Below are 13,229 nucleotides of genomic sequence, written 5' to 3' on the forward strand. Positions count from 1 at the left end.
CTGGGAGTCAGGTACTAGAGTCACAAACTTTAGAAGTCTACCTGGTGTTCTATTGTACTGCAGCTGAGCTGGCACTCAAACCACAAGATGCAGTCCTTCCCACTCTTCCCTCCCCTTTCCAAAAGCAGAGGAGCCTCCCCTGTACCAACAGCGACTCCAAGCCCCCAGGAGTACTGCCAGACTACTGCTGATGTTCCCTTAAGGCTCACGGTCTCTTAAGTCAGTTTGTCGTGAATGCTGCCGGGCCTGGGATACAATCTTTAAGGCAGTGGCCTCCCCTCTGGCCCAGGGCAGGTCCCGACATGCCAGGTGGCTCAGAACAGAGAGAGTGAGAGACTCTATATGTTTGGCAGAAAGTAAAGGAAGAGAACAAGAATCTCTGCCTTGTCTCCAGAGACTTTTACTGGATCTTGTCCAAAACAATAAAGGTCTTGCAGACTTCTATGAGTCTGCAAGAACCACAGAGTTCCTGGGCTTGGGATGCTCCCTAAATGTCCACTTGTTGCTTTAGTCCCTGGTGACTGTGCTGGCACCTAAGGTCCAAGACGAATTCCCCTTTACTTTTCCCTCCACTTTTCTCAAGCAGCAGGAGTTTTGCCCCATAGCCACCACAGTTGGTAATGTACTGAGTTTCACCTGAAGCTAGCAAGTCCCAGAGACTCACCCAAGGCCCTCGATGTGGTACATGGGTATCACTGCTGGTTATTCAGTGCAAAAGGGCTCTTCAGTTAAGTTGATGAATTCTGCCAGAACTGGGTCCTTCCTTCAAGACAGTGGGTTCCACTCTGGCCCACGGAGTGTCTAGAAATGTAATCTGGGAGCTAGGGCCTGGAACAGGGGCCTCACAGCTCTGACCAGTGTCCTATCCTACTGTGACTGAGCTGGTATCCTAGAGGCAAGACAAAGTCCTCCCCACTCTTCCCACTCCTCTTTTCAAGCAGAAGGAAAGAGTCTCTTTGGAGTCTCTTTTGAAGTCAACAGCTGAATAGCCAGGGATTAAGGGAGGAGTGATGCCAGCACTCCCTTGGCTGCCCAAGCTGGTGTTTCAGTATGTTGACTGCACCCTCAGTCCAGTCTCTCTAGGCCTAGTTCAGCACTAAGACTCACTAACAGTTGGCAGTTTGCAGTCCTTATGTTCTAGACTGCCTTTCAAGTTTACCTGGAGACACAGAGTGCTGTAGCCCTCTATGTCGAGGTTTGTGGGTACTCAGGTTTGGACCCCTGGGATCGGTGATTTCCCTCTGGCTAGGGCTGGTTTAAATGCTCCTTCAGTGGGCAAACATCTGCTGAGTTTCGGCCAGTTTTCCTTGTGCTTTAACAAGACAGCTCTGAGTTTAATGCCTCACGATTGCAGTGTTCTCCCTCCCTCAAGCACCCAGAGATGGTCTCCACACCACATCACCACTGCCAAAGGCTGGGGAGTGGTGGTGGTGGTGATTCAGGACTGTTTTTTCTATCTCTTCAGAACCTCTTTCAGCAGTATGAAGATAAACAAAGTGCTATGAGTGTTCACTTGAATTTTGTTTTTTATGACAGTGTTTTTTTGTGTAGACAGTTGCTGACTTGGTGTCCTTTCAGGGTGAGGGGGAGATAATTGGTGGAGCTTTCCTTTCTGCCATCTTGCTCCACCTCCTCTCTCTCTCTTGACAACACTTTTTATTTTCTTCTGTTGTTGTTGTTTAACTATAGCTGTTCTAATGAGCATGGGATGGTCTCTCACTGTAGTTTTAATTTGCATTTTCAAATGACTAGTGATGTTGAGCATTTTTTCATGTGCTTATTGGTTATTTGATATCTTCTTTGGAGAAATGTCTATCCCAGTTATTTGCCCATTTTTTTCAAGTTATTCATCCAATTTTTTTTGTTGTTGTTGTGGTGGTGGTTGAGTTTTAGAAGTTCTTTATGTATCTAGATGCTAATCCCTTATCAAATACATAATTCATAAGTATTTTCTTCCATTCTCTGGGTTGCCTTTTACACTGTTGATAGTCCTCTGATGCACTTATTGTTTACTTTTTTATGAAGTCTAATTTGTCTATTTTTTCATCTGTTGCTCATGTCTTTTTTGTTACACCCAAGAATGCACTGCCAAATCCAGTGTCACGAAGCATTTTCCCTATGTTTTCTTCTAAGAGTTTTATAATTTTAGGTAGTACATTTAGGTCTTTGATCCACTTTGAGTTAATTTTTGTATATGTGTTAGGTAAGAGTCCAATGTCGTTACTTGCATATAATCCAATTTCATTCTTTGAAATTTTCCCAGCACCGTATATTTAAAAGACTGACCCTTCCCTATTGAATGGTATTGGCATCCTTGTCAAAAATAATTTGACCACATATGTGAGGGTTTATATATATATGTGCCTCTGAGAGGAGGTGCAGCATAATGGCTGCCTACCTCTTTGCCTGCACCTCTGTGATCAGAAGTAGCAATCAACAATCAGTGCACAGATTTCTGATATTTGAAGACAGGGTCCTGTTTTGACCACCTTGGCTCTGCGTGTTGAGTGAGTGCAGGTTGCTCCAGGAAGACATACACAGTTGCCTGCCACGAGTCTGGGGCTGAGAAATGAGTGGCTGCTACTGTGTTTAAAGCTTAAATTATCCACAAGCCTTCTAGAATTTTCAAGCCTTCAACAAATTCTGGAATTCCAATATATTGGCCTCAGACATATTCCACCAGTGCGATCGTTGTCTAGGTGGGGAGACAGATTCTTGGGGTTTTCTACTCTACCATCTTCCCAGAACCCTCTATCTTTAGTACTTTTAATGACAATTTTATTTCCCTGTTTTTTGGAAAAGGTTTCTCACAGTTTTATTTTTCTTTGTATTACCAAACTTACATAGCTAGCCCTTCCTGGCACTGATCATGCAGTGACTTCCAATTGGGTCTTTCATTAGTACGGCTTCCAAAGACGTGGCTCCAAGTTTTAGGGGGCTCATTTTACACAGTTATGGTAGCATTAACACTGAGAGAATAACTTTCTACTGCCACTTATTTCAACTCAACTATCCTTTGGGGGATGAAGAGATATATTGTTTTCTTCAGTAACAATTTTGTACTTCTCTAAAATAACTTACTTGACAAATGCTTCTTAGTCAATACATACATAGTAATGGATTCTTCAAAGTCTAGACCTTGTAAAGTCCTCTTATCTCAAAGTACATTCCACAAAATAGTATTCCTTTAAGGTGTATTACACACATTTAAAAAAATCTAGTTTTTCTTTATTTAGGACAGTCAGGGTCTTTATATGTTTATGTGCTTTTGTTTCTTCAAAAGGAAAATAGTCTCATTATATCCTCGCTTCTATGTGTACCCCACATGTTGACATTTAGAAATTAAGAGCTATCTAAAAATGCCATATACATTTACTGTAATATTTCTGTTTTTAAAAATCTCTTAAGTCTATGATGTGTTTTATAATTAATTTATTTTCGTTTTCTCAGAGTACAACTTTCAAACTAAAATTCACCCTTTTTGGTGTATAGTTCTGTACACTTTGACGAATGTATGCTGTTGTAAAGCCAACAATACAATCAACATATAGAATAAGATTAACCCATGTCCCTTTGTAGTTAATCTCTCTCCCATCTCCAGACCCTTGCCATCATTGGTCTGTTTTCTTTCCCTGTTGTCTTACATTTTCCAGAACATCATGTATATGTAATCATACGGTATCTCACCTTCTTTTAGTACAAAGCACTTGAGATTCATCCATGTTGTTGTGTAGGACAGTAAGCACTGAAATGAAGAACTTTATGCCTGGAAGTGGACATGAATATTCTTCTGCTAGGCCTTTATTGTGCAGTTTGTGTTAACATTGTCAGGTATAGAACTGTGTTTGGGTTGCGTTACTATTACATTTTCCTTGTTGCAATGTAGATTTCAAATTTCTCTAGTTTTTTGAATGGGTTTTTTGAGACAGAGTCTTGCTCTGTCACCGAGAATGAAGTGCAGTGGTGCAATGATGGTTTACTGTGGTCTCAACCTCCCAGACTCATGCTATACTCCCACTTCAGCCTCCCAAGCAGCTGGGACTACAGTCACGTGCCACGATGCCAAGCTAAATTTTGTATTTTTTTTGTAGAAACAGGGTCTTGCCATGTTGCCCAGGCTGGTTTCAAACTCCTGGGCCCAAGAGATTCTCTTGCCTTGGCCTCCCAAATGCTGGGATTACTTTGCACTGTGCCTCCTCTCTCTCATCCCTTTCTTTGAAGACAGTGTTACTTACCTTTTTGTGCTTATTGGCCTAATGATGGTATATAGGCAGTGGATATTCTCTTCTGATTTTTCTTGGCCTTGGTCTTAAGCAGGCATTGTGTTTGGGTTTCAGGAGTAAAGAGTTCTCATGACTTCTTCTCTTGAGCTTTAATTGTTTTGGCTAAGGATGTATTTGTACCTCTCCCCACCTTCCCCATCTCCTGAGACAGAATTTTTTTTTCTGTTCTCTTTCCTTGGCTACAAATGGGCTTATAGCAATGCCACAGTGATAACAGTGTTTGCTGCCATTCCTCCAATATGTTAAAGTTCCTTAGGAAAGATAGGGAAAATGGATTCATGGAGGGCTTTGAGCCTTTCAGGCAAAAGCTACTATTTCTGTCCCCATGAGGTATATTTCTATACCATGAGGGAAGTTTTCTCAGGACTCTTGTTTTGCCCAGACGTTTCTTATGAGGACCTGGTGATGTCCATGGAGAAAATCATTTGAATGATTGTATAGATTGTGTATAACTCCTATCTTCTCATGCCAGCCCACAATCAAGCTTTTACAATTTGTTAAAATTTTAGCCTTTTTTTCCCCCAGCTTGTGTGATGTTTGGCAAAATCTGCTCCAGGTAAGTAAATGCATGCACCTTTTCTCCTTGGAGGAAGCCTGTAGTTTCATTGGTTTCTGGTTATTTGGTTGTCCTGTATCCTCAGCTCTCTGTTGTTGTAATGATAGATGCAATATTCTTTTCAACTTTTTACATCTTCTAAAGTGAGAAACCTTGATTAAGTTTCATAACTGAGACATTTAGCAGCATATATTTTGCATTTTCTTATGTCTACCACTGTAATTATTTTGAGAGACTATTCTCCTAAGGAACATATTTTGGAATTTGTTTTACTGTCAGTGGTATCTTGTTGAGAATATTCCAGTAGCAGCTTATCTTAATAGTGATTAACATACATTTTATATTAACGTAAAAAATCATTTAAAAACATACCATACAATATTCAATTTCTCCAAAGTAGAGGAGGGAATCGTAGGAGAGAGTAATCTATGAAAATACCAAACACCATATGCTTGCTCCTACCTCGTGAAAAGCTATTGCCAGGCCACCTACACTGAAATCTGCAGTGGGACAAGTTTTGACATGAGAAATGTCATGTGGCTGTGTGTAGCTTTGCAACAGCAAGAATTTCCTTTTGTTGTAGTGAGCTGAACTTTTGGTTTGGGGTTCCTTAGTCCTAATGGATTTCTTGCAACAAGCATGCTGCTGAATCTCTGGAATTATTGGTGCATCCCAGGATGAACAAAGGAGGCATGAGTGATCCTGCTCACTGTGTTCTTAACCTTGTGTTTGCCCTCTGCACAGCTTGTTGCAGGTTTGATAGTAAACTAAACTGATAGCCACCTTAACCGAATCAAGTCATCACTTGCACTTGTTCCCAACATTGAACCCAGTTCCCATGCATACACATTTTGAAGCATTTTTCTTACTGCATTTATTTTAGTAGAATTTGTGGTATATTGCCATTAAGTAGAGGACTCAAAGTTGGTTAATAAAATATATTTTTAATTCTCAAATTTTTTCCTTTAATTTCCTTGCAATGGTTAGGCTCATACTTAAATATTTGACTCTAATAGCAATTTGATTTCCATTTTATTGATGCTCAACATTTCTCAATGTCCCACCATAAATAAAATGCTTTCAATCTGCCTGCCACCTATTATACCTGAAAGGTACTGAAATAAGACTGTGTATGTGTATTTCTAAGTAGTCTACATATATATTCTACATGCATTTATACTGTGTATATACAACATATGGAAGGCATATTGACATATGATCTGCATGATTATTTTACCTTTTTTTACTTGTGTAAAAAAAGCTACTGGCAATGAAAACACTCTTAATTCTTCTAATCTATAGCAGTAAAGTGACCCCAAATCATATTTCAGCAAGAGCTTAATGTCAGAAGTCTTTGGTAAGGGATGGGGAGTGTATAACACAGTTTTGCTTTCTGCCAGTATCCAGTGGTAAATTTGGGTACAAATAAAGCAGAGAAATGGCTACTTTCAAGATAAGTTTATATACTATATCAAATTATTTGTCATTTTGAGATGGTTTGCAAATGTCACTTTTTTGTATATTTATCTTGCTGCTTTGGGCCTTCAGATTTTTTAGGAATAATTCACCAGTACTGACCGGGGGCTTTTACTTTCAGAGGAAGGCAGAGGCAAATCCTAAATCACAAGATTGCATTCTAGTTTTTAAGGGTGAACTTGAGTCACATACATAATAAACTCCAAGTTCCATATAAATAACAGCTGTTTCTCCAAATTTGGTAAATGGAAGCATTCACACATATAACTGCCTGTTTAAGCATCCAGTGGTACAGAATAATTTGTTTCATCTTTCTAAATTAATATAGTAACTTCTGAGCATAGAGATCCTGAGGCATCTGCTCCTCGTAATAAAACCACAATGGCTTTACAGGCTAGTGCTAAGAGAGTTGTTTCTATTGGTCATGCTTTCATATGAGGCTGAAAAGTGATCATTCAGTTATTTAAAAAAATCTCTATATATATATTACAAAGCGTACTATAAAGTTGTGAACAATAACATTAGGAACGGTGTCAAGTCTATTATGTACAATTGGTTCATACAACTATTTGAGTGGCTAATATGTGCTAGGCATTGATCTAGATATAGAAATGTTCACAAAATTTTAAAATTTTGTTAGTCTTCACAAAAGTTGTTAGTCTTCACAAAATTTTTGTTGAGTAACTATTGTTCACATTTTCTGGCTGAGCCGTGTGAAGCTTGGAGAGAGAAAATTGGTTAAGCACCCAAAACTAACAATTGACATTGCTAAAAGTTTATTCAGCTTCTCTAAATGTGAGCCACCATCTTAATTGAGGTCATTTGGGGAAAACCATCACACCAGACAGAAAATTAAATGTGTCTTTAAATCAAATGAGGAACGAGGTCCTGCTCTTCTAGCTTTATTCTCACATAACCAAAAATTTTACTGCGATATCTACCTCATCCAGATATTTGCATACAACAATGTAGCTAGGATTTCAATTATTTATAAACACAATAAAAACTTTGTAAATCCTACCAGAACTCAAATTCTGTAATGAGAATTGCAAATAGCATATTTTTTTTGCATAAAATTAATTATAGATGATATATAAGAGATATTGTCAATCATCTTTGCATCCTCCTCACACAGCCATTAAACAAGTTTATTTGTATCCTCTTCTGACTGTTTTTCCAGGGATGTCCTGTTTTTGCTTCAGGGACTTCAGAACTTGTTATTGATAGTTCCTGTCCTTTGCCTGTTAGTCCTAGTTTTGATTCTTTGTAGCTATAAGAAGAGCATATGAGTCTGTAATTTCTCTGGCACAATAGATCTTCACACCTTTTTGCATTTTGGTTCTGAATCTGATTCAAAGACTCTCTATGGGATGCTGTGTAAGTTTATACTTTGGAGGAAGGAATCTCTTTCTTTTTACAAGTTCATTTTCAATTGTTGAGTACTATGTCATGCCCTAAGTAACCTTACGTATGTCCTGAAAGAGTTACTAAGAAAGTTATCACCCATGCCCTACAGTATGTGGGTTACAAATATTATATAGATTTGTTTCTTGATAAGATCACATCAAAAGAATAAGCTTGATCCCAATAATATTTTCATATTGAACAATATTTTCTTGCTATAATTTTAATAAGATGAAAGGACCTCAGGCTCCAATGACTGAAAACGTATAACATTTCTACTATTCACGTATTCTGCAAGATTGTGTCTCTTCACAGGTGGGATCTGGCAGATCTGAATCTTGTTTTGCTTGTTTTTCATATTATCAACACTTTTGCTAATGTATAAAAGTAAACTATAGAATCTTTGGTGTTAGAACTTGGGCATTTACAGTGCAGACCTAAGATGCAAAATACATTTTTTGGAGCTCCATAAGTGGGATTAATGTATTTTAACACACCCACAGGGAGACTGGCTTTATTCTTCTCTGTAGCTGAAATGTGAAAAATTTCTTAACAGCGAAGAAGACAACAAAGGGTGACCACACATTCTCTGTAATTAAAAACAGGAGATGCATCTCTCTTGTAGTGTTCACTGCTTATAAGGAAGAGGATGACTTGAGTATATAATTGCTTTAGTTCTTTACAAATGTATGTGTTGTGATTTGATTTCCATCATAACTTCTGTGATTTTAAGCTTTTATATCTAATGTTCTATTAAATCTGCTTCTTCCATTTGCCTTAATTTTTATATTGAGTTTACAGAAATTCCAATAGTCTAATCTTTACTAATGCACAGAGATATATGGGTAATGTATTATGTCAAATTAACACAAAAATTCTAATACTATTTATTCCTCCCAATGGTTCATTTTAATTAAAAATATATTTCTAAATACTTCCTTGATTAGGGACTAATGCTCTGTTAATTTGAAACACATCTGCTGAGAGCAGAGTAAATTCAGGAATAGGAACTGACATTACATGAAACATAACTTATCACCCTGAAGAATACATTATGCCACTGTGCACAATGCACGCAGGTTTTCCATTATGCATTAAAATGCACCATGTAAGCATAATGACAGTTATGGGAAAAAGCTGTAGCAAAGGAAACACATGAAGGATCCTGTGCAGGTATTTATGCTAATGGTAGAAAAACATTTACAGTTTGCAATACCAAGAGGAAAATAAGCATGATGGATGAATAGATGTTCCACAGAAATGTTTTCTAAAATATAGTCATGGATTTCTTAAAAACTGAAAGCTTACATCAATTTATCAGTGATTCTGTTAAGATTCATTGAACACCAATTGTGTGTTAAATGCTAAACACTTCAGAAAAAGTAAAAAAGCTGGAAAACCCATTCCACAGTAAATATCCATCAGGATATTTACAATCAATCCAAAGAGGTAACACCCAGCAGCAACAACCAACCACCTTAAAATATTTACAGATAAATGTTTTCAGAGCCAAAAATAAAAAATTTACTAAGAACTCAGAATAAAGAGGTAAGTTTGAAGCTAGAATATGAAATTCAGTGAGAACTTTCTATTAAGGGAGAAGAGGAACAAAGCTATTCTGGCCCAGATCACATGTATGAGTAAGTAGAGTAAAAAGACATGTTATAAAAAATACTAGTTTAACCTGGAGAAATGCCTTTTAATATCAATGGAAATAGGCTAGAAAATCTAGAGAATGAGTAAACTGCCGTGATGATAACTAGTGATAATTGGACTTTAATATGACTGTCACAACAAACGTAGTATACTAATGTCATGTAATGCTAATGAACTTGTATAATTGAAAAGTATGACTCATGTAAATGCAATCAATGAAAAATTTTAGAAGCACTAGCTAACAAATCTTTGATGAACGGCCTGAAAAGTGTCACTATGAAGCAGCAACAGTATTTTCCTCTGGTTACTTATTAAAGAATAAGATAAGAAGAGGTGGATAAGTCCTAACTAGAGTCCACGCATTGCAAAAATATCTTCCTATACTCAAGCCTACACTATGCCAGGCTAAGGAATCACAGCTTCCTTGAAAACTTACATTGGTCAGTAAAGAAAAAGATCATTGACAGGATAGGATGAAGGAAGTAAGTTATTTTCTGACTCTAAAGTATATATACAATTATTTTCTCTTTTTTGTGATATTATTTTTATGCATTTTCCTTTTACATATTCTATAAACCCATATTGCTACCATTTTTTCCTTTGGACACCCAATTACTTTTAAGAGTTACTTAAAACTTTCTGTGTTTAATTTTCTCAGTTTCTATACTCTAGCATAATCATTTCTACTTATCCTTGAACACATCACTAAAAATTTTACCGGTATTTTTCTTAAATTTGTATGTGGCACCCAAGTTCTCTTCCTTTTAAACTTTACCGAAGGTAAGTCAGTGCTTATTTCTCATGTCTTCTTGGAGAGATTTATCTTTCCTTAGATTTCAATCTACTTGTTTACTTTGCAACCTGTTTCAGATGGGTTTGTTGTAAAAAAATTATGATTTTGTAGTTTCCTCATTTTGTATTGTTAGAGTGGTAGCAACATCTTTTTTTCTTTTTTTCTATATTCTATGTGATTCTATGTGAAAGCAGACCACCTATAATTGAATCTTAGCAGACAAGAGTTGTCAATGTTAAAAGTATGAATTTTGAGACTTATTACTTTGTGCATTATGAATATACTGTAGAGAAAGTGAGTTAATTTATTACTCTGTTATAATTATATTTTATGAAATATTCCATTTTAAACTGAATGTTATATGTTTGTGTCATTCGTTCTACAACTTGAAGAATGTCATCTTCAATTGATGGAGTTTACTAAAGTGAATTGTTAGTATGATATAAATACGTAGATGCAAGTTCATTTCAGATATTTATTCAGCAAATATTTATTCAGGTTCACTTTTGAAAGTTAGGGTGTTAAAATGATAAAGACTGTTCAAACAGCTTCTCAGAATGTACTTGGAATTTCTTCTTGAAGGTTACATTAACCGTGAAGGAATAAGAAATCAGAGATTTTTTTTTAAAGATGTAGATATAAAATAAAGAAGATTTGCTGATATTTATAATACATTGTGAGGAAAGTAATTAAGACCCTTGAAAAAGATTATTTATACAGAGAAAAAGAAATAAACCATATATCTTAAAAATTAATGCAAAAGATAAATCAACTATGTATATGAATATAATACATATCACCAAAGGAATAATGATTGATATGAGTATCAAAGACCAACAAGAAAGTCTCATGGGTGTATTTTAGAGTGATAGTTTTAAAATGAAAGTAGTTTTGACCAATTCACCAGCAGGTGCGTTCATGGGTTCTGGTTAGATCTATTACCTATGAGCTTTTGAAACAGACTAGCAAGAATTTCCTTCCATGACATAGCTCCACATAAAAGAGAAATTAATGGGAATAAAAGTTAAAATAAGTAGGATATTGAATATAGAGGAAAAGGACAGATGATTTTGAGAGGATACTGAGGGGATGGAGCAGAGCTAGGGAATTTCAGAAATAAATAATTATAGTCTTTAAAACTACAAAAAAAAAAAAAAAAACACAGAAGATAAAGTTCTATGACATTAGAAAACCTACCCTGAGCTAGCCTTCTTTTAAAGATCCAGAAAAGACTGATTTCATATAACAATGAGCAATCGAAAAGGGCTAAGGCCCAAAGTCCATAAAAAGTATAATGATGAAAAAGAGAATAAATAATATAAAATAACAAACCTACAGAAAATAAAAGCACTCCAGAAAGATATAAATACAGAACAGATCAAAACCTTGTTTACATAACTTCATCATGATACTGTAGAAAAATAGAAGCCTAACTATTCACTTTTTTAACCCAACTTCTATATTAAATTCTGGGGTACATGTGCAGGATGTGGAGGTTTGGTACATAGGTAAATGTGTGTCATGGTGGTTTGCTGCACAGATCAACACATCACATGGGTATCAAGCCCAGCATCCATTAGCTATTATTCTTGACACTCTCCTGCCACCCCCGACCGGAGAGGCCCCAGTGTGTGTTGTTCCTCCCCATGTGTCCGTGTGTTCTCATCATTCGGCTCCCACTTTTAAGTAAGATCATGCAGTGTTTGGTTTTGTGTTCCTGCATTAGTTTTCTAAGGATAGGAACTTTCAGGTCCATTCGTGTACCTGCAAAGGACATGATCTCATTCCTTTTTATGACTGCATAGTATTCTGTGATGTGTATGTACCACATTTTCTTCATTAGTCTATCATTGATGGGCATTTGAGTTAATTCCATGTCTTTGCTATTGTGAATAGTGCTGCAATGAACATGCACGTATGTATCTTTATAATGGAATAAATTATATGGCTTTGGGTATATACCCAGTAATGGAATTGCTAGGTTGCATGGTATTCATGTTTCTGCCTCTAGATCTTTAAGGAATTACCATACTGTTTTCCACAATGATTGAACTAATTTACACTTTCACCAGCAGCGTAAAAGTGTTCCTTTTTCTCCACAGCCTAGCTAGCATCTGTTGCTTCTTGACTTTTCAATAATTGCCATTCTGATTACCATCGGATGGTATCTCATTGTGGCTTTGATTTTTTATTTCGCTAATGATTAGTGTTGTTGAGCTTTTTTTCATGTTTGTTGGCCACATGTCTTCTTTTGAGAAGTGTTCGGACATGTCCTTTGCCCACTTTTTAATCGGATTGTGCTTGTGAGTGTGTGTGCGTGCGTGTGTGTGTGCGTGCAAATTTAAGTTCCTTGTAGACTCTGGATATTAGACCTTTGTCCGATGGGTAGGTCACAAAAATTTTTCCCATCTGTAGGTTATCTGGTCACTCTGATGATAGTTTCTTTTGCTGTGCAGAAGCTCTTTAGTTTAATTAGATCCTATTTGTCAAATTTTGCTTTTATTGCAATTGCTTTTGGTGTTTTCAGTATGAAGTCTTTGCCCATGCCTATAACATCAATGCCACTGCCTAGATTGTTTTCTAGGGTTTTTATAGTTTTTGGTTTTACATTTAAATGTTTAATCCATCTTGAGTTATTTTTTGTATAAGCTGTAAGGGGTCTAGTTTCAATTTTCCGCATATGGCTAGCCAGTTCTCCAATTACCATTTATTAAATAGGGAATCATTTCCCTATTGCTTGTTTTTGTCAGGTTTGTTGAAGATCAGATGGTTTTAGGTGTGCAGGCTTATTTCTGAGGTCTTTATTCTGTTCTATTGGTCTATGTGTCTGTTTCTGTATCAGTAGCATTCTGTTTTGGTTACTGTAGGCTTGGAGTACAGTTTGAAGTTGGGTAGCGTGATGCCTCCAGTTTTGTTCTTTTTGCTTAGGATTGCCTTGGCTATCTGGGCTCTTTTTTGGTTCCATATGAATTTTTAAATATTTTTTCTAATTATGTGAAGAATGACAATGTTAGTTTAATGGGAATAACATTGAATCTATAAATTACTTTGAGCAGTATGA

Source organism: Macaca thibetana, chromosome 2 (assembly GCF_024542745.1).
Source record: "Macaca thibetana thibetana isolate TM-01 chromosome 2, ASM2454274v1, whole genome shotgun sequence".
NCBI lineage: Eukaryota > Metazoa > Chordata > Mammalia > Primates > Cercopithecidae > Macaca > Macaca thibetana.